The sequence below is a fragment of the Ornithorhynchus anatinus genome, chromosome 3 (genome assembly GCF_004115215.2).
Source record: "Ornithorhynchus anatinus isolate Pmale09 chromosome 3, mOrnAna1.pri.v4, whole genome shotgun sequence".
In the NCBI taxonomy this organism is placed as follows: Eukaryota; Metazoa; Chordata; class Mammalia; order Monotremata; family Ornithorhynchidae; genus Ornithorhynchus; species Ornithorhynchus anatinus.
Genome location: NC_041730.1, coordinates 23,525,335 through 23,550,577, shown reverse-complemented (window position 1 = coordinate 23,550,577; position 25,243 = coordinate 23,525,335). Strand labels below are relative to the sequence as shown.

General features: G+C 45.2%; 1 long non-coding RNA gene across 3 annotated transcripts; it reads left to right on the top strand.

The window, feature by feature from the left end:
- The first annotated feature begins 2,556 nt into the window (after positions 1-2,556).
- Positions 2,557-24,889, top strand: LOC103170357. Of its 3 annotated transcripts, none has more exons than XR_005659806.1 (4): positions 2,557-2,812; positions 3,341-3,435; positions 3,760-3,904; positions 24,416-24,889. It is a non-coding gene; the product is annotated as an uncharacterized LOC103170357 (long non-coding RNA). The 3 variants fall into 3 exon arrangements; XR_486117.3 differs by lacking the exon at positions 24,416-24,889 and adding an exon at positions 4,696-4,878; XR_486116.3 differs by lacking the exon at positions 24,416-24,889 and adding an exon at positions 4,628-4,878.
- Positions 24,890-25,243: the final 354 nt, after the last annotated feature.

Sequence of the window (25,243 nt, the reverse complement as noted above, 5' to 3'; positions counted from 1 at the left end):
GCACGGGGTGTCTCCCTGAGAGGAAGTTAAAAAGGTTTACTGCAGATGAGTTCTCACTTAGATCTCCATGAGATTCCTCTTAGGTTCATACTAAGCCCACCCCAATCCTGGCTTCCTGTTGGAAAGAGGAGAGTGAGATATTCTGAAAGACATCTTGCTGCCAGTTATTGCCTATAATAATCTAAACCACCTTAAGAGGGATCCCCTCTCCATTCCTCCTGGGTGCCAAGGAGATCACATGGGGGAGGAGACCATCCACGACCTCTGGGAGCTGTGAGCATTTGGTATTTTAATCATTATTAATAAACACTTATTGGAGCCAATAATGTGAGAGCCAGGGCTTAGAAGAAAGATGTAGGTTTGTGTGTCTAAGCAACAACTCAGATGGCCTCTCAAGAGAAGACCAGATCCAGAGTAGGAAAAGCAGAGGATGCTCACAAGGAAGCCAAGAGTCTTCAGGGTGCCCCAGGGCCAACTTTTCAGTCAAAGTGAAAGAAGGGAAAAGCCTTAGAGGAGAAGTGAGACCTGGACTGGATAAGAAATGGGGTCCAACTGGATGGACTGGATTAGTAATGATAAATATGGTATTTGTTAAGTGCTTACTGAAGTGCCAACCACTGTTCTGAACACTAGGGTTGATGCAAGATAATCAGGCTAGACACAGTCCCTGTCCCACATGATGCTCATGGTTTAAGGGGGAGGGAGATTAGGTATTTCACCTCCATTTTATAGATGAGGAAACTGAGACCCCCAAAAAGTTAAATGATTTACCCAAAATCACATAGCAAGTGACAGAGCCAGGATTAAATTAGGATTAGAACCCACGTCCTCTGACTCAGGCCTGTGGTCTTTCCACCAAGCCACACTGCCTAGGATAAAGTTTGGGTACGAAGATGGAAAATAGGGTTGACCTGCTTTCCTAAATACAGTGCCCTTCTTTTTTGTTTGTTTTTTATTTATTTTTCCTTTTTCTTTCTGTGTGTGTGTGTGTTTGTATGTGTTTGTGTTCTTCTCATTTCCTTATGTGTTCTTCGACAGTCCCCTTTCCCCCTATCATTCTTGGTCTCCGGCCCACGGAGGGTCCACAATCTGTGTATTCTTTCCCAGTGCTGGGTATAGTGTCTTACACACTGTAAGAGCTTAATAGACAATATTATTATTTCAGCAGGCCCAGTCATCTCTGATCAAATCTTTGGGTTTGGGCCAGGGACACTCTTTTCATCCTCCCTTCTCCAAAGCGAAATCAGAGGGATGTGAAAGAGGACAATGGGTTTCTAAAATGAGCAACAACAACATTTTCCTTTTTCTTTCTGTGTGTGTGTGTTTGTATGTGTTTGTGTTCTTCTCATTTCCTTATGTGTTCTTCGACAGTCCCCTTTCCCCCTATCATTCTTGGTCTCCGGCCCATGGAGGGTCCACAATCTGTGTATTCTTTCTCAGTGCTGGGTATAGTGTCTTACACACTGTAAGAGCTTAATAGACAATATTACTATTTCAGCAGGCCCAGTCATCTCTGATCAAATCTTTGGGTTTGGGCCAGGGACACTCTTTTCATCCTCCCTTCTCCAAAGCGAAATCAGAGGGATGTGAAAGAGGACAATGGGTTTCTAAAATGAGCAACAACAACAATGCTTCCTAGACATGAGCAGCTGCTTTCCCAATATTTCAGAGCCCAGGTTGGAGAGAGGCCCTGTTCTGATGCTTTCTGGGCTTGGTGGCGTCTAGCATCCATTACTCTCCTTTTGCTCATCTCTAGCCTCTGTCAGCATGACTCTCTCTAGGGCAAGAACTCGCATAGAGTGACTTGACTTCCCGCCCTTGTCACAACCTGGCACCCCCTAAAGATATTCAGGAAGCAACAGCTCTTCGGAAAATAGAAATCGCACTTCACGTGAAGATAGCGAAGGGGCCTTTCACTTTCAGTGGCGTGCTCTAGCGAGACTCTGCTTTCCCAGATGGTGAGAATTTGGCGTCTTTCAAAGCAAGTCTGCTCACACGTTGAAGCGTTTGCATTCGCCTTGATTCCCACTTCTTGACACTACTAGAAGGTACCTACAGGATCCATCCTGCTTCATCCCTCCCGCACTGGCTCCTTCTGCCTCTTCACCTCCTGAAGTTTCCAGCCCCAGCTTGTTACCTCACAACTAGTTGCCAGGGAGACAAGTTGGCTATTGATGTCACCAGGTGTTCAGTTCAATGGAAGGAAAAGCAACCGAGTCTCAGGCAGAAACCGGGGGTGTTTAAGGACTTTTTCATTTGTTGTATCTTTCCCCAATCTTTAATTCTCAAGTCGGTAGTGAGACATAGACCATGCTGCTTCTCTAATAAATGCTGTTCCTATTTTCCTCACACTTGTTGAAAGTGTCAGATGTAAAACAAAAATGCTTCCAAAGAGTTTTGCGAAGGGGAGAATAATTTCTGTCACATGGACTGATGATATTTGATTTGGTAGAAAAAAAAAAAGGACTCAAACAATCTCTTCCTCCCACTTCATCCCGAAGGAAAGGTGCAGCACCGAATCTGTGACACCGTTAGTGTTCCCGTGGCAACAGTGATGTCAGAGCACTGATTGGTGACCTCACTCCCTGGAGCCATCGGCAGACCGGGCTAAATATTTCCTCTGCAGCCCCAAGCTTGTCACTGGCCTTAAAACCCGGGGGAACAGAGCAAATTACCGTCAAAGGAAATTGCCTTTTCTAAAAATAGATTTTTTTTGCATATTTGTCCTCTGATGGTACCCTGAAAGAATTATCACAGTATACTTCACTGGTGCGGAGGCTGAAGAGCCAAGGGCAGCACATTGGAAAGGAAGGTATGGATGAAGTGAAGGGATCAAACTCGTTGGTTTTAAAGTATTCATTGTGGTCATTTTAGAATAGCAAGAGGATCTAAAGACGGCAGGACTGGGGAATACACCTTCTCCCATCTTCCTCCGGCCTCGGTCAATGGCTGTAGCATCTCACTCTCTCCTCTCTAGGCCTCGCAGTCCCCATTTTGCAGCTAGGACCATTGACACGGAGCTCCCTTGCACATATCGTTCGGCTCTGGGAGTTGCCAGGTGCTAGATAGGGTTGAGCAGCAGCCTGATTCTCCATGCTTGAGGTGGTGCCTTCTGCAGTGTTCCTGTCATCTTCAGCAGAAGCCAGAACTAGAGACCACATGGGCTCTACCTTGTCCACCCCGCTGATTCCCATAATGATGTGGAAAATTGCATGAAAAACGGGCCTTTGAAGAGAGTGATTTTTCAGTATGGTCCAAGAGTAAGCCAAGGTCCAATCTTGGGGATGGATCCAGACCTGGAGGCTTTTCTCTAACCCACCACCTTTCCTTTTCCTTCCAGGAAGCATAACCCGGAATACCCATTATGCTTATGGGAACCCACATGATCAGCTCCTTCTTTTGACAGTCCAGGCCTTAAAGTGTCCACGAAAGAAGGTATGAGGTCCAGTACTGGTAGAGAAGGGGTTTTCCATGGCCTAATGGAAAGAGCACGGGCCTGGAAGTCAGAAGGACCTGGGTTCTAATCATAGCTCTAACACTTGACTGCTGTGTGACCTGGGCAAGTCACTTAACTTCTCTGAGCCTCAGTCACCTCATCTGTAGAATGGGGATTAAGACTGTGAGCCTCATGTGGGACATGAGCTGTGTCCAACCTGATTACCTACGTCGGAGCTTAGAACGGTTCCTGGCACGTATTAAGAGTTTAACGAGTACCATAAAAAAGGGTGATGACCGGCTGCTCTCCATCTCACCTTCCAGAGATGGGAACAGGAAGAAATGGACCACACCTGTGGAAGGAGCAATTAATATTGAGAACTGACTGACAGAGGCTGGCTGTTACCTGCAATGGACAACTGAGAGAGGCTGAGCATTCTCCTCAGGAGATCACAGGGAGGAGATTCAGGTGAGATCTCATCCTCAGACTCCTCTGGGTGAGAGAGGAAGGGAGAGGAAGGAGTGAAAAGAGAAGCAATGTGGCCTAGTGGAAAGAGTAATAATATTGTTGGTATTTGTTAAGCGCTTACTATGTGCAGAGCACTGTTCTAAGCGCTAGGGTAGATACAGGGTAATAAGGTTGTCCCACCTGAGGCTCACAGTTAATCCTCATTTTACAGATGAGGTAACTGAGGCACAGACAAGTTAAGTGACTTGCCCCCAGTCACACAGCTGACAAGTGGCAGAGCAGGGATTCGAACTCATGACCTCTGACTCCCAAGCCTGTGCTCTTTCCAGTGAGCCATGCTGCTTCTCAGGCCCATAAGAGTATGGGCCTGAGAGTCAGAATAACTAGATTTCTAACCCCTGCTCTGCCACGTGTCTGCTGAGTGACCTTGGGCAAGTCACTTAACTTCTCTGGGCCTCAGTTACGGCATCTGTAAAATGGGGATTAAGACTGTGAGCCCCATGTGGGGCATAAACTGGGTCTAATCTGATCACCTTGTATCTACCCCGGCACTTAGTACAGTGCCTGGCACATATTAAAGCTCTTAACGAGTACCATTTAAAAAAGAAAAGGAAAGGGAGAGGAATGATGGGGAGAAAGAGGGAAGGAGATAAAGGTCAAACGGAGGGAGGGATGGAAGGCCAAACTGCAATGACCCATCATTTCCAATCCAATGACCATCAGCCCTGAGAGCCAGAGCTTGAGAGAGCAATCGCAGCGACGCCTTTGACTTATACCCAGCTTCTTCACAGTTGAGCGGTTCCACTTTTTCAAGTCCATCGGAAATGCCAACGTCTTGAGGAAGCACAAAGCAAGAGCAGTGTGAGAGCCCCATGCCGCTAGGCTCCCAGTGGGAGCTACTTCACCAATTCCTTGATGGGGAATGAGTGTGTGACTTTGTCTGGCATTAAAAAATGAAACTGGAGCTCTTAGTATATTGTTTCTGCGGTCCTGGCCTTTCATCTTCAAAGGGGAAGAGTTCCGCGGCCAAAAGACCCAGACCATGGTTGCCTGCTTAGAGCTGGGCCTCCCGTGGCCTCCGTCTGTGGTCTGGGGCAGACGGAGAATGGCACGTAGTTGATCCGGTCAGCTCCCAGCCTTCCCTCCCTGCATCCTGGCACCAGACTTCGGACACGGGCTCCCTCTGGCCCTCCACATTCCACTGCCCGATGGTTGGAAAGAGCACATAAGCCACGGAGAAGAGCTGAAGTCCACTGGGGGAAATGCGACACAGCTCAACAGAAGAAAGAGAGAACAGGGAGAGGAGGGGAGGAGTCAGAATCTCGTTATTTCTCTCCAGGGAGTGAAACGGCATCTGAAACGGGCTCGGCAGGTGAATCAGGATTCCTTGAAGTTGCCTGGTCACTGGTTCATTCAATTGCAGCATTTACTGAGGGCTTACTGTGTGCAGAGCACTGTACTAAGCGCTTGGGAGAGCACAATACAACAATAGACACATTCCCTGCCCACAAAGGGGTCTCCCTCTCTGGAACCAGTGAGAATAAAGGAGGAGTCTGGGTTCATGTCTACCAACTCTGATGGTCATATTTGTTAAGGTTTTACTATGTTCCAAGTACTGTAATAATAATAATAATGTTGGTATTTGTTAAGCGCTTACTATGTGCCGAGCACTGTTCTAAGCGCTGGACTAAGTGCTGGGGTAGATACAAGATGACCAGGTCTCACATGGGGCTCACCGTCTAAGTAGGAGGGAGAACAGGTATTGAATCTCCATTTTGCATATGATGGAACTGAGGCACGGAGACTTTAAGTGACTTGCCCAAGGTACACGAGAAGCAGTGTGGCTCAGTGGAAAGAGCCCGGGCTTGGGAGTCAGAGGTCATGGGTTTGAATTCTGGCTCTGCCACTTGTCAGCTGTGTGACCGTGGGCAAGTCACTTCACTTCTCTGGGCCTCAGTTACCTCATCTGTATAATGGGGATGAAGACCGTGAGCCTCACGTGGGACAACCTGATTACCCTGTATCTACCCCAGCGCTTAGAACAGTGCTCTGCACATAGTAAGCGCTTAACAAATGCCAACATTATTATTATTATACTGCAGCTAAGTGGTAGAGTAGGATTAGAACTCAGGTCCTCTGACTCCTAAGCCTGTGTTCTTTCCACTAGGCTATGCTGCTTATAATAATAATAATTGCAGTTTAGTTAAGTGCTTACTATGTATAAGGCACTGTTCTAAGTGCTGGGGTAGGATACAAGGTAATCAGGTGGGACGCAGTCCCAGTCCCATATGGGGCTTGAAATCTGAACCCCATTTTACAGATGAAGTAACTAAGGCCCAGAGAAGTGAAGTGACTTCCCAAGGTCACAAAGACATGTGGCAGAGCTGGGATTAAAAGCCACATCCTCTGATTCCCAGGCCCATGCTCTTTCCACTAGGCCATGCTGCTTCTATTATATTGTACTTTCCCAAGCACTTAGTACAGTGCTCTGCACAAGGTAAATGCTCACTAAATATTATCGACTGATTTATCGATCCGTTGATTCAGAGCTCACTTCTGGGCCCAGGTGGGCCAGGCCGGCTCCTCCCTTCTTAGAACTTTGTGGCCATTCTATTCCCACTTTTCCCAGCTCAGTCTCATGGTTTATAGGATAGAGAGATGTCCCTGAGAGTCTTGGAGAAAACGATGCAGCTGAATGGAAAGATCACAGTCCTGGAAGTCCAGAGACCTAGATTCGAATCCATTTATTTTGTTTGTTTTTTTAAGTAGTATTTATTAAGCTCTGACTTTGTGCCAGGCACTGTCCTAAGGGCTGGGCTAGATATAAGATCATCAGGTTGGACATAGTCCATGTCCTACATGGAGCTCACAGTCAGAATCCCCTTTACAGATAATAATCATCATCATCATGGTATTTTTTTTTAAGTGCTTACTATGTGCCAAGCATTCAATTCATTCATTCAATAGTATTTATTGAGCACTTGCTACATGCAGAGCACTGTACTAAGTTCTTGGAATGTACAATTCGGCAACAGATAGAGACAATCCCTGCCCAATGATGGGCTTGCAGTCTAATCGGGGGAGACAGACGGCAGAGCAGAACAGAACGAAACAAAAACAAGACAAGATTATCATGATAAATAGAATCAAGGGGATGGACACCTCATTAACAAAATAAATAGGGTAATAAATAATATATACAAATGAGCACAGTGCTGAGGGGAGGGGAAAAGGGGAGGGGGAGGAGCAGAGGATGGGGTAGGGAGGGGAGGGGGAGCAGAAGGAAAGGGGGTTCAGCTGAGGGGGGGTGAAGGGGGAAGGGGGAGGAACAGAGGATGGAGGGGGAGCAGAGGGAAAAGGGGGGAGCTCAGACTGGGAAGGCCTCTTGGAGGAGGTGAGCTCTCAGTAGGGCTTTGAAGAGGGGAAGAGAGTGAGTTTGGCGGAGGTGAGGAGGGAGGGCATTCCGGGACAGCAGTAGGACGTGGGCCAGAGGTCGACGGTGGGACAGGCTTGAACGGGGGACAGTGAGGAGGTGAGCGGCAGAGGAGCGGAGTGTATGGGGTGGTGGGCAGTAGAAAGAGAGAAGGGAGGTGAGGTAGGAGAAGGCAAGGTGATGGAGAGCTCTGAAGCCAAGAGGGAGGAGTTTTTGTTTCGTGCGGAGGTTGATAGGCAACCACTGGAGGTTAGAGCACTTAGACCACTGTTCTAAGTGCTGGGGTAGATAGAAGGTAATCAGGTTGACCCGAGTGAGGCTCACAGTCTTAATCCCCATTTTACAGATGAGGTAACTGAGGTCCAGAGAAGTTAAGTGACTTGCCCAAGGTCACACAGCAGACAAATTGTAAATCTGGGATTAGAACCCAGGCCCTTCTGACTCCTTAGCCTGCGCTCTATCCAATAGGCCAGACTGCTTCTCTGTTCTACCATTTACCTCTGAGCCTCAGTTTCCTCATCCATAAAATGGGGATTAAATATCTGTTCTCTAGCCTTTTTAGACTGTGAGCCCCCTTTGGGGCAGAGACTCTGTCTGCTCTAATTACTTTCTATCTACTCCAATGTTTAGTACAGGGCTTGGCTTGTAGTAAGCGTTCAGCAAATATGTTTATTATTATTATTACCAAAATTTTGTCTAAGCCGATAGCGGCTGCTCTCAGTTCAGCAGCGTTCGCCCTGAGACTGAGGAGAAATGATGTTAGAAGAAGAAGATAGGAATCTTTCTTGACAGATTGCCACCCCTCATTTCCCCAGGTAATCAGAGGAAATTACCTGAGTAACTTCCTCCATTACTCAACAGTAATTGCCGAGTAACTTCTCCTACTTAGTAGGAGTAGTACTTACTTTAATAAAAGCAATAATTGTGATATCTGTTAAGCACCGGCATCATACTAAATTGTAGATAAAGATAACTCAGTAGGATGTAACCCCTTGTCCCACTTGGGGCTCCCAGTCTAAAGGGGAGGGAGGACAGGTATTAAAGATGAGGAAACCGAGGCACAGAGGTGTTAAGTGAATTGCCCAAGGTCACATAGTAGGTAAGTGGTGGAGCCGGGGTTAGAACCCGGATCCCTGACTACTAGGCCCACGCTCTCTCCGCTAGGCCACGCTGCTTCTGCTTTGCACGATAGATCTCCGAAGGACCCCTCGAACTGCGGAACCTTGCTTACCAAGGAATCTAGTCACTTTACACCCCTGGCAGTATCCTTCCAGGCAGCTAGTGCTCCTCACCACCTCCCTTCTATAACCTCCTGCTCCCTCCCTTCTCTTCCTTCATCCCCCCAGTGGGCCATCTGCTGTCCCCTTACACGCCTGGATGCCTCCCACACTCCTACTCTCTTCTCACTGTGCTGCTGCTGCCTGCAGCCTTCCCCTGAATCCCCGCCAGCAAAACTGTTGAGGGGCGGTGGGGTGTAACATATTTGAAGGTGTTTTTAAAGACCGATTTTTTGGAACAAGCCCGCTCTTTTGAGCGGGATTTGTATTTGTTGTAGGCACATTCGGAGAATGGATTCTGAGGCAATCTTACCTCTCTGTGATAATTAGCATCGATTAGAATAAGGAATCCATCTATCCACAGAACACTTTAGAGAAGCAGCGTGGCTCAGTGGAAGGAGCCCAGGCTTGGGAGCCAGAGGTCATGGGTTCGAATCCTGGCTCCGCCACTTGTCAGCTGTGTGACCGAGGGCAAGTCACTTAACTTCTCTGGGCCTCAGGTCCCTCATCTGTAAAATGGGGATTAACTGTGAGCCTCACGTGGGACAACCTGATTACCCTGTATTTCTCCCAGCACTTAGAACAGTGCTCTGCACATAGTAAGTGCTTAACAAATACCAACATTATTATTATTATCCCACTTTTCCAATATATCCTTCTCTCCTCCTCCTGTTTTGTATTTTTGGAAAAATGTCTCCTCACAAGGTCTTACCGACTCAGAGATAGGGGCATTCTTCTTACTTTGCCCATTGGAGAAGAGAGGACTCCTGGGTTCATCTCTATCCAACTTCCTGAATCATCTCAAAAAAGTTCTTTCCCCATTTTAATGTCTGTCTCCCCCACTAGCCTGTAAGCTCCTTGACGGCAGGCATCTTGTCAACCAAATGTACTGAATTCTACTCTCCCAAGCAGCATAACATAGTGGATAGAGCACGGGCCTGAGAATCAGAAACTTTGGGGTTATAATCCCTGCTCTGCCACTTGTCTGCTGTGTGACCTTGGGCAAGTCATTTTACTTGTCTGGGCCTCAGTTACCTCATCTGTAAAATGGGGATTGAGACTGTGAGCCCCATGTGGGACAGGGACTATGTCCAACCCGATTTCCTTGTGTCCACCCCAGCACTTAGTACTGTGTCTAAGTTTATCATATTATTAATATTATCATTATTCTGCCCACAGTAAGTGCCAATAAATATCATTGATGATTGACTTCTAGTTCAGAGCTGCCTCTATCCATGGGGAGAGTGGCAGAGCAAGCTAACCAGCCTGGTGATCACTTTGACCTTGCCAGGTCACTGAACAAAGCATGGAGAGATGAAACATTAGGAAGTCAGAGAAATGCAAGCTTGCACACTGAATCTGCTCTGGAACAAAGCTGTTCACTGTGCCTCCTCCCCCAGCTTCATCATTTCTTTCCACTCACCTTCTGTTCTTCCTCTCCCCATGGCTAACTTCAAATACCCCCTCTCCCACCTCCTCCCCTCTTCTCCTCACCCTCCAAATCCCTTTTCCCCATCTCCTGGTACATTCCCATCCACTTTTCCCCATCTTCCATTTCCACCTGTGTCTCCCTGATTTGCACCCCCACCTCCCAGCCCCACAGTATTTATGTTTATATCTGAAATTTTATTTATTTGTATTGACGTCTGTCTCCCCCCTTCTAGATTGTGGGCAGGGAAAGTCACTGTTTATTGCTGTATTGTACTTTCCTAAGCACTTAGTACAGTGCTCTGCACACAGAAAGCATTTAGTAAATGTGATTGAATGAATGAATATCTAAGTAGCAAAATACTGCATCAGTATTTTATTAAAATTGGAAGATTCTGTCTCACCAACACTCGAAAAGCAGTGGGGGAAGCTAATTCTTTTTTTTTTTAAACAGTATTTGTTAATCTCTTACTATGTGCCAAACTCTGTCCCGCAGTACAGAAGACACTGGGACAGAAAAAGGTAATCAGGTTGGACACAGTCCATGTCCCACTTTGGGCTCACAGTCTTAATCTCCATTTTACAAATGAGGTAACTGAGGCACAGAGAAGTTAAGTGACTTGCCCAAGGTCACATACCAAACATGTTGCAGAGCTGGATTAGATCCCAGGTGCTTCTGTGCTAAACAAAATGTGATTTCAAGGGCTGTAGAACATTTAGGTTGGGCCTTATGCCTTGACCTCCAGCCACAACTCACAATACACTGGAAAGGGGCATGATGGAGGCTCGTCCTTCATTTTTCCATGAGACTCCATCACTATCTAGTTCTTTCACACAACGGCAATAGTAGAAATAATAGTGAGAAGCAGCATGGCCTAGTAGAAAAAGCACGGGTCTGGGACTCAGAAGACCTAGCTTCTAATTCCATCTCTGCTATTTCTCTGCTGTGTGACCTTGGGTAGGTCACTTCATTTCTCTGCACCTCAGTTTCCCCATCTGTAAAATGGGGATTAAATCCTACTTAGACTGTGAGCCCCATGTGGACAGGGACTGTGTCCAGCCTAATTACCTCATATCTGCCCCAGTGCTGGTACAGTGCTTGGCACGCAGTAAGCACTTAACAGATGCTACGATTATTATTAGTAGTAGTAGCAATAGTTGTGTCAGCAGTAATAATAGTAGTTATAATAGTAGTGTGGTAATAATAGTAGGACTAATAATAGTGGTCGTAAAGCTATTTATTGAGCATCCATTGTACTGCATTGCACTTTAGTAAGCCCTTGGGTAAATCCAACAGAATTATAAGACCCCGCCCCTGCCGACAAGGAATTTATATTCTAACAGTGTGATGGACAGACATACAAAGGTTTACACACGGTGGAATAAGAATAGAGAATTGAATGTACAATTGAATATGCATTTATTCCCAAATCCTGAGGAAGGGTATAAATAAACATGCAAGTGGTAGAGTTAGCTGTTGGGCTGAATCAGCTCAGGGGCTGTTGGAGGGGCTAGGAGTTCCAAGGACTCTTCTTAATGAACCCAGTTCCATCTACCAGTGAGAAGCCCTGAAATAAACATCCCCCACATCGACTGGAATCAGTCTCTCGATCAAAGGTATTTATTGACCGCTCACTGTGTGCTAAGTACTGTACTGAGAACTTTGGAGAGGACAATACAAGTGTTGTTAGACATATTTCCTGCCCAAAATGAGCTAACAATTTAGAAGAATAGCTGAAAGTCTAGAAGAAATCATTGAGGATTTCGGGCTTCGCCTCTTGCTTGGCACCACTGATGATTCTATTCCTTATTAAAATTTGTGTTTGCAAAGCCCAAGATCGTAAATAAGTTTAGTTGCCATTCTTTGAGGGAGGATCATGCCTTTCATACGCAACCCGAGTTTGAGAGAAGCAGAGTTGGACAAACTCGGGAATAGCCTAAAATCAGGAAAACAGTAATAAATACATCTGTTTTTCCAGCTTTTACCGTTTGCCATGTTTTCTAACAGAACAAGCCCACTCAAAGATAACCTGTGGCTCTTCAGTATGGCCACTTCTAATAAACCAGAATAGGCAAGCAGACAGCTTCTTTTACCTAATAAGAAAACTGCAGGAATGTGACTAAAATACACTCTTAGACTTCAAAGATATCCTCACATCTTAAAAGCCAAAAGCAAAATAAATCCGGGATCTGGGGAGTCCTTGGCCCAAGATCACTCCACTTGGAGGAATGATTGAATGCGAGGATTCCATCTGAGGTCAGATCACCTCAACCTAGAAGGCTGAGAGAATTGGAGAGTGCTCTTTCCTCACTCTTTCTGCACAGGCCCCCCTGGAGATGCAGGGATCCCCTTAACTTCAGCTTTTGAAGCGTGCACTCAAGGGGTGGCAGATAAAAGGCAGCAGGGGAAGAACTAGAGTAGAGAAGCATCGTGGCCTAGTAGATACAGCACAGACCTGAGAGTCAGAAGGACCTGGGTTCAAACGCCAGCTCCATCACTAGTCTGCTGTGTAACCGTGGGCAAGTCACTTAACTTCTCCATGCCTCAGGTACCTCATCTGTAAAATGTGGATTAAGACTGTGAGACCCATTTGGACTGTGTCCAACCTGATTACTTTATCTACCCCAGGGTTTAGCAGAGTACCGGGCCCATAGTAAGCACTAAACGAATATCATTTTAAAAAAAGAAGTGAATCGAGACAGCCGAACCATTGTCTTCCCCTCCCCAGGAAGGCTGGCAAAAATGCTACAAACTTTCCCTATCTCAGATGGTGCATGACTAGGAAAGCCATACCCATAAATAACCCACAAAGGAAGAAAAATCTCTCCCACAAACAAGAGTTTGTTCTTGATGCGCTGATGATCTGCAGCGAGACGTGAATGTATTTCAGATTAGCCTGTAAGGTGCTGAACACCTGTAACCAGTATCACAGACACATGTATGGCAATTTTCCTTTTGATATAATAACCTGGACCCGTAACCGAGACAGGGAACATAGATGTCCTTGGCAATAAGTTCTTGATTTGCCCATAAAACCCAAGCTTGTTCTTTTCCAAGAACATTGCTTAGAAATTTCATGACTCTACAATCATTTGACTGTACTCCAGCCATTTCCTGCTTCTATATCCCTGCTACAGGTCTTTAGAGTCTTTGAAAGTGTAATGGATCCAAAAACTTTTATCAATTGTGCTTAGGCAGGTTTGAAATCACAGTGTCCTAGTCTTGTATCTGGTACCAAAACAAAGGCATTTTGTGGGGGTACATTTTGTGAAGCGAGGGAGAGTTGTAGGCAGAAAGGAGGGTGTGAGCAAGAGGCCAGCATTGAGAGAGATGAGAACAAGGCACAGTAAGTAGGTGGGGTTGAGAGAAATGGAGTATGTGACCTGGGATGTAGTAGGATTGGAGCTAAAATAAGCAGAGAGTAGAGAGCTGATCGAGAGCCTTAAATCTGTCTCCTCCACTCAACCCCACAGCACTCATGTACATAGCCATAATTTATTTTAATGTCTATCTCCTCCTCTAGACTGTAAGTTCCTTTTGGGCAGGGGAATGAGTCCATCAACTCTTATATTGGACTCAGCGTGGTTCAGTGGAAAGAGCCCGAGCTTGGGAGTCAGAAGTCATGGGTTCGAATCCCGACTCTGCCCCTCTCAGCTGTGTGACTGTGGGCAAGTCACTTCACTTCTCTGTGCCTCAGTTCCCTCATCTGTAAAATGGGGATGAAGACTGTGAGCCTCACGTGGGACAACCTCATTCCCCTGTATCTACCCCAGCGCTTAGAACAGTGCTCTGCACGTAGTAAGCGCTTAACTAATACCAACATTATTATTATTATTATTATCATTAAGTGCTCAATAAATACAATTGATTGATTGACTGAAGGAAGGGAACTGTATTTACTAATTCTAGTGTACTCTTTCTCAATTGCTTGTTTGCAAATAGTAAACTTAATAAGTACTATTGATTGATTGTTTGAAACCCCAACCCTAGTCTCAACCCCCATACTAATTTTAGCCTTGACCTTGATCTTAAAAACGTTTGTAGACAATTGAAAGTATTGACAGGTTGATTTCAATCTTCAGTAAACTTAATGCCTGGATTTGGCCAACAGTTCAAAACCAAATGTCTGGTCATTCCCCGAGGCTCATTCCTCTGAGGCTTCTGGCTTTTTTTTTAATGGCATTTAGTAAGCACTTAGTATATGTCAAGCAGTGTTGTAAGCACTGGGATAGATATAAGTTGATCAGGTTGGACACGGTCTCTGCCCACAGTCTAAGTAGAAGGGGGAACAGCTATTGAGTCCCCACTTTGTAGGTGAGGAAACTAAGGCACAGAGAAGTTAAATGATTTGCCCAAGGTTACACAGCAGGCAAGAGGTGGAGCCAGATTTAGAACCCAGGTCCTTTGACTTCCGAGCCCGTGGTTTATCTATTAGGCCTCTAGACTGTAAGCTCTTCATGGGCAGGGAATGTGTCTGTTTATTGTTATATTGCACTCTCCAAAGCACTTAGTACAGTGCTTTGCACACAGTAGGTAAGACTGAATGAACGAATAGACCTCACTGCTCCTTTTTTGTGCCTGATGTGAAGGAAGACAGTTCCACAGGAGCTAATCATGAACTTCCCTCCTTGCTTGGTAGGGTGTGTGACTTAATCTTTGACTCACTGAGCGGAACATCAGTGGGAATGGATTGTAGGCTATTTAAAGAAGGCATCTTAAGAAAACCAAGTACGTATCAACTGCCATCTTGTTTCTCTGATGACAGAGTCTTTAAGAGTGTGTGTTAAATCATCATTCTATAATACAACTCTAAAAATGTGGCACAGGTGTCTTCTGATCCACCCAGAATGCCTACTGTTCCCCGATTAATGGGTTTGAGTGCTACAATCTTGCCAGAACCATATTTTTTTTAAATCACGATGCCAATCCGTGGAACGGTCCTTTCATGTCTGAGGCTTCAGCAGTTGAGCATCCTATAGCATTTTCCATAGAAATATGATTTGGAACCATCTTGCAATAGTCTGGAACATAACATTCCAAGGACTAAACTTTAAATATCGGACACTCGGAGATTCAGTGATATCAAGCAGAGTCAACTCGAATTGAAAATGTGCTAGCTTTATTACACCATTTTCTGACAATTGCTAATGGTCAATAATCAAGTTCACTGATTGGAAATTAGTTCTATAAAAATTTTCTTCATTACTTCTCCTCTTAGAAACAACTTTAGGGAGCACCTTCAAGTCTCCTTTATTGGGAATTCTATTCTAATTAGATAGACAGGCTAGTCACCAAAGTGAGACAAATTCCAATAGGTTCTGAAGGCAAAATTGGTTGTTTGGAGGTTTGTGTTTCAGGCCACTGACTCTCTTTGGACACAGTTCTGTGCCTCAGTTTCCCTGTATGTGAAAGGAGCATAATATCACCCACTCCTCATTTTCTTATTTTGACTTTATTATGCTCAGGGGGGTCGCTAATATGAAAGGTGCTCTAGAAATCCAAAGTACTTAATTATAAGGAATTCAGAATACTTGGAGTCATAATCTTCGTGCTCTTCTATCCATAAATATATGAGCATGAAAAGCATTTGTGTGTATGTGTGTGTGTTTGAAATTTTTCCATTAAAATGAAAATCCTTTATTTCAAAGTTAGAAATATTAAGTACCACAATATTCAGTTAATTCCAGAAGGGGAGCTTAAAATCCAACAGATGTCTGTAAGAATGCTGAACTCAGTAATATTTCCTCCCTTAAGTAATTCATCTATTTTAGTTCTAGTACTGCCTTATTATTGTTAAATGCTATTGTCAGTTAAGGATAGCCTCATACTTGACATATTTTCCGTATTGGATCGTGCATGAAATGTTGATAGTTTCCTACACTCTTAAGCATCAACTTGGCCTTCTCTTCTCATTCCCTTGTAGCCTTGCCATGTTCTTTTTGGAACCTTTCTCTGCCTGTCTTTAAAAAAAATTACTTGAGAAAGGACCATTTTAATAGAAGGAAAAGCACCTCTGTATCTTGAACAAGACATGAGTTGCCATGCCACACTCTGACCTACTCTTCCAGAAAACTTCTGGAAAAGTTTTCATTGAATCAGTAAATACCACTGATTGATTAACGTAATCAGTGAAAACTTTTCCAATGATTTGTTTTGATAATGTTTTTTTTTTGTATCATTAAGACTGATTTTTGTGAAGTTATATGAAGAATGCCACCAGTCAGTAGTTTCACTGGTGGGACAGTCTTTGCCAGGTGTCATCTATGTCCACTGCTATTCCCTGACTTTGTGTGGAAGCACCATTGTGATGTGAATCTTTTCCAGGACTAGGTCCTGGTTTGTATTCATTCTGACAGAATGATCCTATTCTCCTCTGACACACCACATCATTATCTCCTTGAAAAAAACAGTATTTGTCTTCCACCCTACACTTTGCAGAAGAGGCCAAGATCCTAAGTAAGAAAGAGTTCTAGCTCTTTGTTTCCATGTTGGGATATTTTAGAATATTCAGTTTTTAGCTAAGTCTCTGTCCTGAACACTTCCTGCCTGCTCTCTTTCACTGGTGGCTTGTCCCACCCATCCATTCTGGGCTTAACTGGTAGTCCGGCATCTTGTAGTCTTCGTACCCACAGGCTACCACTTCCTGGCCCCTGACCTGTTCTCCTGCTGCTGCGTTTGGGTCCCTTCTCAAGTCAAATCCTGACTTTGCTCTGCTGATCCTTTTCAGGATGCCTGTCTTCCTCCATGATAGGGCCAGGGATCATGTCCCAACGAATGATGTCACCAAAGAGCCTGGCTTGTTATCGAGAACCATCCACATCCACAAAGCTCTGTCCACAAAGCGACTGAATAATATGGGCAATGGAGGCCACTGCCCCTTACTGACACTGGCAGAGCATGAGCCATCACTCCCTTGACGAGTCCAGTGTGGCGTAGGGGAAAGAGCAAAGACTGGGAGTCAGGAGACCTGGGTTCTATGTGACCTTTTTTTTTTAATGGCATGTGACCTTGGGTAAATCACTTCTCTGGCCCTCAATTTCCTCATCTGTAAAATGCTCAATACCTGTTCTCCTTCCCCTTTAGATTGTGTGGGAATGGGATAGTGTCTGACCTGATCTACCCCAGCATCTAGTATAGTGCTTGGCACTGATAAGCGCTCAACATATACCTCAATTATTATTTTTATAGGGAAGGTTCAACCAGCACTCTAATTCCAGTAGACTGATGAGCGGCTCACCAATTTACCAGAATGAGGCAACATTTGAATAACCACACCCCTTTGCCAAAATCTCAAACCAGAAAACAGTAATTCAAAACCAATGGGCGATGAAAGTTGCCTTTAACAACTCCTAATATGCAGTTTCCTTTAAAAGGGAATGATTAGTGCGGGAACATTTTGATTCTGATCCATTTCTAGCACCGTTGTCAGTTCATTCATTCAATCGTATTTATTGAGCACTTACTTTGTGCAGAGCACTACACTAAGCGTTCGGAAACTACAATTTGGCAACAAATAGAGACAATCCCTACCCAACAACGGGTCTTCTAGGTACAATGAGCCCGAGTCTAGGCACTGAATAAGTGTGTCTGGCGTTATCATCTGACTAAGTGTGTCTGTCACATATTTGCTCCTTCTGAAGTCTGGGCAATGAAATAGCTCTAAAGTGAATTCCCAACTGGGGATCCAAACCAGATCCCTCCCAAAGAGTAAAACATGTGTACAGCTGCTGTCCACACACACCCTAGACCCCTGGAGTCTCTGTGAAGAGATTCACACATCTGGGAATAAATCGGCTTCTGTATTCCCCTAGCTCCAAGATACAACGTTCCCTTCGGTGAATCATGGCACTATGTCACTGCTTTCTCTTGCATCTGAAGCTCCTAGGGACAGTCTTTGAAGGCTCAAATGGTTGCTTGCTTTCAGAATCCAGCGGGAGTCTGCAGCTATATTGCTTTTGCTACTTATGAGTCATTTTAGAACAAACATGATGAAACTGCTGGAATTAACAATAACTCCTCTGAATCCTGAAAAATCACTACTGGTTTCCAAATTATTGCCACTTTTACCTGTACATAGCTTTTCCCTCTATTTCTATCAGACAGAGAAGGAGCCTGGAATTTGTTTATAATGTTTACATAAGGATTTATCTTCGTCTGCCTACCTGACTACAGCTTTAGCTCTAGCTGGGGGAGGGGAATTAGAGAAGCAGTGTTACCCAGTGGACAGAGCATGGGCCTGGAAGTCAAAAGGACCTGGTTCTAATCACAGCTCCACCACTTGTCTATTGTGTGACCTTGGGCAAGTCGCTTCACTTCTCTGTGTCCCAATTACCCCAAATGTAAAATGGGAATTAAGAATGTGAGCTCTAGGTGGGCCAGAGACTGTCCAACCTGACAATCTTTTATCCACCCCCGCACTTCGTTACAGTGCCTGGTGCATAGTAAGTGCTTAACAAATACCAGTTTAAAAAGATGCAGTCTGGACTTCCATTTCTTTTCAGGCCCAGAGAGAGGTGAGGGAAATGGCTCATGTCCAAAAGATTTCGAATGGAAAAAAGCTGAAAAGAACTCTCAAAGAGTAAAACCACTGTTTATTTGGAAATCAAAAAAATCCCAACTGCATATTTCTGACACACATGGCAACTGCCTTAATTCTGAATGATCTACATGGAATCAGCCTTATATACGAATTCTTTTGTCATTATTTTTACAGATCAGTGGTGGTAATTTTAACAGATCAGTGGAGCTCCATCTTGTTGGGGTACTAAAGTCTAGCTTTAGTGTCCTGGGAAATGCATTCATGAGTACTGATTGGCCAGGAAATCTCTGTGATGGGAGGGACTGTTGAATGTTCCTGAATGATTCTGATTTCTTACCAGCAAAATGCCCTAATTGATTCTTATGTGAAGTTTTGCTTTTCCTCACCCCTTGTGAACAACCAGAAAGATTTACATTTTACTAAACCTGGAGGGAAAAATCATTTTTAAAACAGAAGTCAAGCAATCATTAGATTGTAACCAAACAAATATTTTTCTTCAGAATCATTAATAATAACAATAATGATAATATTTGATTAGTGCTTACTATTTGCCAAGCACTGCTCTAAGCTCTGGAATAGATACAAGTCAATCAGGTTGGACACAGTCCCTGTCTCACCTGGGGCTCACACTTTCAATCTCCATTTTGCAGAGGAGGTAACTGAGGCCCAGAGAAGTTAAGTGACTTGCACACAGCAGACATGTGGCAGAGCTGAGATTAGAACCCAGGTCCTTCTGACGTCCAGATCCATGCCCTATCCACTAGGCCACGCTGCTCCTCTTTCATAAGTCATATAATGGGCCTTTTGTTTTCTCAGAGTTTCTCAAGAATGAGGGATCCCAAGGGGAGCAGATTGCTGGTGTGGACGGGTGAGGGGAGCAGGTAGAAAGCCTGAGAGGTTGTCAGGTAGGGTGATCCCTGTAGACTGTAAACTCGTTGTGGTCAGGAAACTTTTCGGCCAACTCTGTCATAATGTATTCTCCTAAGAGCTTAGAACAGTATTCTGTATACAGAAAGTGTTCAATAAATATGATGATGATGATGATGATGATGATTGATGACGACGATGATGAAGTGCCTCCGAGGTTTCACTAGCAAAGTACCATGTTGTTCTCCCCCAGGGGAGTACCCTGTTTAGACTGTAGGTTGTTGTGTCTCACACAGAAGCTAGTCCAAAATGATGATTTCTTCCAGGAAAATGATCTCAGAAGATACACTAGTCCTAAGAAAAGGATTGGCCTCTGGGAAGTTTGTTCAACTTTAGGCACAGAGACATCAAACTAACAAGATTGTCTAAAGGAAGAAGCCATATAGGTTGTAGCTGAATTCACCAATAATTCACATCTAAGCCTTTGAAATCCCTTGCTCTGTCCTTGTCTATACCACCAGTGTGCCTTTCCAAAGAATGAAAAACACCCATCTGAGCTGACAGTGTACATAACCAGTCGTGCACCTTCAACCCAGGTATTCCAGGATCAGGCTCCTTTTGAAGGACAGGAAAGAGTACAGCCCCTTGGAGAATAGACGAATCGAGTCAGAATGGAATTTTTACTGCTTTAAGTGAACGTAAATGCACTTCCAAGTCCCTTGCGCTAACCCAGTTATTTGCCTCATCCTCTGAGAATTACATAAAAGCTAATAGGTGGTGCCCAGACTCTGGACCGACTGAGCATCAGAGAAACATTAGAAGCAGAATGATTGCTTACAGAGAAGTGGGGTCTGCTGGCTATCTTCCTGAAACCACAGGAGAAAGAAAAAACACCACACAGGGTGAGTGGCCTCCCAGCAGGTCCGTCATGTTGCGGCCAAACCATTCCAGGACCTGGTGTTCCAAACTGTTATTCCTTAGGACCTCTATTGCACTTGCTCTGTTTGCAAATACCATGACCATACTGAGAGCAGCAATACCTCCACCCTACCCTCTAACCTTATCTTGTTCTCACAACAGACCGAGATCAAGACAGAGGGTCAGTCAAGACACCCAGCGTAGACAAGATGGAGTCCCCTGAGATCCCAGCAGGATGCTGCTTCCAGTGGCGAGTTTCAGGGGCATCCCAGCTCCCTCCCCTTCTTCGTAGCCACTTGTGAAGCCACAGGAGACCCTAACATGGCTCGGGAGGAAAGGAAAGCCCTCCTTTCCTCTTCTCCCTCTCCCTTCTGTGTCAACCTGACTTACTTCCTTTATTCATCCTCACCTCCCAGTCCCACAGCACTTATGTACCTATTTCTAACTTATTTATGTCTTTATAAAATAAATAAAAATAAATGTTGGTATTTGTTAAGCGCTTACTATGTGCAGAGCACTTTTCTAAGCGCTGGGGTAGATACAGGGTAATCAGGTTGTCCCACGTGAGGCTCACAGTCTTAATCCCCATTTTACAGATGAGGTAACTGAGGCCCAGAGAAGTGAAGTGACTTGTCCAAAGTCACACAGCTGACAAGTGGCATGACCTCTGACTCCCAAGCCCGGGCTCTTTCCACTGAGCCACGCTGCTTCCATATTTATGTTAATGTCTGTCTTCCCATCTATACTGTAAGCTCATGTGGGCAGGGAATGTGTCTGTTTAAGGTCATATTGTACTCTCCCAAGTGCTTACTACAGTGCTCTGCACATAATAAGTGCTCAGTAAATATAACTGACTGATCGACTGCGTCTGTTGTATTGTACCCTCCCAAGTGCTTAGTACGGTGCTCGGCACACAGTGAGCGCTCAATAAATACCACTGACGATGATGATCGTGACGGGTTGCAGGGGACTGACTCCCTTTGGGTTTGGAGGGTCCAAACAGGGATTTCTTAAACTAGCACCAAGGGGAAGAAGGATGGCCCTGAGGCCCGCTAAGTCAGAGGTAGGAAAGACAGATCAACAGATTGGAAGTTCATTCCTTCATTGATCATATGCAATCAATAATGGCACAGCTGAGTCCAGTCAATTTAAGTGTCTTCTATAAAGGACAATGCAGTGCATTTAATCCAGTGAATTGATTAAGTGGGAATTGTATTCCCTGACCATTTGGTCTCCATAGAGAGGAGTGCGGAGGGATGCCAGGGGTCGGGCTGCCAACAATGACCCTTGGGTGGAGAATACTGCACTTCCTAAGAGCGTGTGGCAAATATTAATCAATCCATCCATCATATTTTTGAGTACTGACTGGGCACAGACCACTGTATTAAGTGCTTGGAGAGTACAGTGTAACAGAGTTGGTTGTCAGATTGGAGAAGCAGCGTGGCTTAGTGGATAGAACATGGTCCTGGAAGTCAGAGGGACCTGGGTTTCAATTTTAGATCTGTCACCTGTCTGCAGTGTGGCCTTGGGTGAGTCATTTAACTTCTCTGGGCCTCAATTACCAAATCTGTAAAGTGGGGATTATGACTGTGAGCCCCATGTGGGGAATGGACTGTGTCCAACCTGATTACCTTGTGTCTACCTCAGAATGTATTACAGTGCCTGGCTTAACAAATGCCATTAAAAAAAAAATTCCCTACCAACAAGAGTAAGGGCAGAAATTGATGAAGAAATAGGAGAAGTGAGAATCCTCACCCAATCTGCCCTATTGTAGGCTCCCAGTTTAATGACTGCTTGATAGCTGTGATGATGATGATGGTGTCTGTTAAGCGCTTACTATGTGCCAAGCACTGTTCTAAGCGCTGGGGTAGATACAAGGTAATCAGGTTATACCACGTGGGGCTCACAGTTTTAATCCCCATTTTACAGATGAGGTAACTGAGACACAGAGAAGTGAAGTGACTTGCCCAAAGTCACTCAGCTGACATGTGGAGGAGCCGGAATTAGAACTCACGACCTCTGATTCCCAAGCCCGTGTTCTTTCCACTAAGCCATGCTGCTTCCCACCCCGCACGATCTGCTCCTCTGCCGCCCACCTCCTCACCATCCCTCGGTCTCGCCTATCCCGCCGTCGACCCCTGGGTCACGTCCTCCCGCGGTCCCGGAACGCCCTCCCTCCTCACCTCCACCAAACCGATTCTCTTTCCCTCTTCAAAACCCTACTTAAAAATCACCTCCTCCAAGAGGCGTTCCCAGACTGAGCTCCTCTTCCCCCTCTACTCCCTCTGCCATCCCCCCTTTACCTCTCCGCAGCTAAAGCCTCATTTTCCCCTTTTCCCTCTGCTCCTCCCCCTCTCCCTTCCCATCCCCACAGCACTGTACTCGTCCGCTCGACTGTATATATTTTCGTTACCCTATTTATTTTGTTAATGAATTGTACATTGCCTTGATTCTATTTAGTTGCCATTGTTTTTACGAGATGTTCTTCCCCTTGACTCAGTTTATTGCCATCGTTCTCGTCTGTCCGTCTCCCCCGATTAGACCGTAAGCCCGTCAAACGGCAGGGACTGTCTCTATCTGTTGCCGACTTGTTCATCCCAAGTGCTTAGTACAGTGCTCTGCACATAGTAAGCGCTCAATAAATACTATTGAATGAATGAATTCTCTAACTCGGCAGCCTGTCAGAGATGGGTGGCTGGACTTCCCCACATGGAGGGCATGTTTTGGGGACCCTGGACTAGTTCTACCTTATAGCCAACAAGGCAATCCCATAGGGCAGCACCCTAGGAGTCAGGAGATCCAAGTTCTATTCCTAGCTCCTCCACTTGCCTGTTTTGTGACCTTGGGCAAGTCATTTAACTTCTCTGTGCCTCTGATTCCTCATCTGTAAAATGGGAATAATAAAATACCCATACTTCATCTTATGCCGTGAGCCCCAAGCGGAACAAGAACTGTATCTACTCTGCTTAGCACAATGCCTGGCACATGGTAAGTACTTAATAAATACCATTATGATGATAATGATGATAGAACCAAGGGTACCTCGATTCTCTTTCTGACTTCTGCTTAGAGATCCTTGACTCCTCTCTCTCATTCAATTCATATATTCAATCTGTCACCAAATTCTGTGGGTCCCATTTTCAAAATATAGCTAAAATCCACCCTTTCCTCTCCATCCAAACTGCCACCACGTTAATACAGTCACTCATCCTCTCCCGCCTAGATAACTGCATCAGCCTCCTTGTTGACCTCCCAACCTCCTCTCTCTCCCCACTCCAGTCCATACTTCACGCCGCTGCCTGAATTATCTTTCTACAAAAACATTCAGGACATATCACCCCACTCCTCAAAAATCTTCAGTGGTTGCCTATCTTCCTCCATATCAAACAAAAACTCCTCATCATTGGCTTTAAAGCAGTCCGTCACCTTGCCTTCTCTTACCTCACCTCGCTTCTCTCCTTCTACAATCCAGCCCACATCCTTCGCTCCTCTGGTGCTAACCTTCTCACTGTGCCTCGATCTCGCCTGTCTCACCGCCCCGCACTCTGGCCCACATCCTACCTCTGGGCCAGAACGCCCTCCCTCCTCAAATCCTCCAGACACTCTCCCCCTCTTCAAAACCTTGCTGAAGGCACATCTCCTCCAAGAGGGCTGCTTAGACTAAGCCCCACTTTTCCTCATCTCCAACTCCCTTCTGCATCACCCTGACTTGCTCCCTTTGCTCTCCCCCAGCCTCTACCAGCCCCACAGCACTTATGTATATCTGTAATTTGATTTATTTGTACTGTTGTCCATCTCTCCGCTTCTAGACTGTGAGCTCAATGTAGGCAGGTATTGTCACTGTTTATTGTTGTATTGTCTTTCCCAAGTGTTTAGTACAGTGTTCCGCACACAGTAAGCGCTTAATAAATATGATTGAATGAATGAATGATTGAATTGCCTTCTGCATCCCTAGCCTTTTCCTGAGGCACCGAGGTGTTTTGATCTGGTCCCATGTGCACAGAGCAAAAGGATGCTGACTTTATCCTCCTCTCTCCTTTCTCTACAGGTTCCTCTCCCCCCTCCCTCCCCACCAGGATTGTTTATCCTGAACCATCAGAATTGGCAAGATGAGATGGCAGAGCCCGTTGCTCCTTGAGAAAAGCTGTGTGCTAAGCCAGGCGTCTAGGAACATTTGGTTTGTTGGGTATATTAATCTCCCCTGGCTGTGTCACTCCTCCCTCCTCCCACCCTCCCTCCTTCCCTCCTTCCCTGTGCCATATGCCTTTGTTTGGCTGCTGGGCAGAAGGGACTCTGCTCTACTTTAGTTAGTCTCTTCTGCATTTCTCCAGCATATCTGAGGCCTGAGAAGTTGCCTCTGATCTCCGAAAAGCTCATTCTCCTCGAATATTTTTCTGATATAACTCACCTTTAGCCCCTGGTTCACCTTAGCTGGCTGGCTGGCTATCCAATTCCCATCTTGCTGGGTCCCTCTATGCTTTTATTTTTCATTCCATCGAAGTCCTTTGGTAATTATATATAATTTAAAATGCAACTCTACTATTTCCCTTTGAATTTTCTGCTGCAGCTCTTGTTATCCTTAAGCTCCATCAGGTTGAATAGGCTAGAAAAGACCTTTTATAGCATCTTTTATTCTCATCGTTCATATGAGTCTAAGCTTTGAGTGAAAAGGAGAATAACGGCACATCACTTGGGATAAAGAGGCTTTATGAATGCAGAGGCAGCACCTTTCACTCACTTAACGTGACCCTGCTGGTGAGTTGGGGATTCACTGCTTCTGTTGGAGATCGTCATGGGCTTGGGCTGGACCACTAGAGAAGCCCAAAACATGGCTTTCCAAAAAATCACAAAAATTCCACCTTTCCATTGCAGTGGT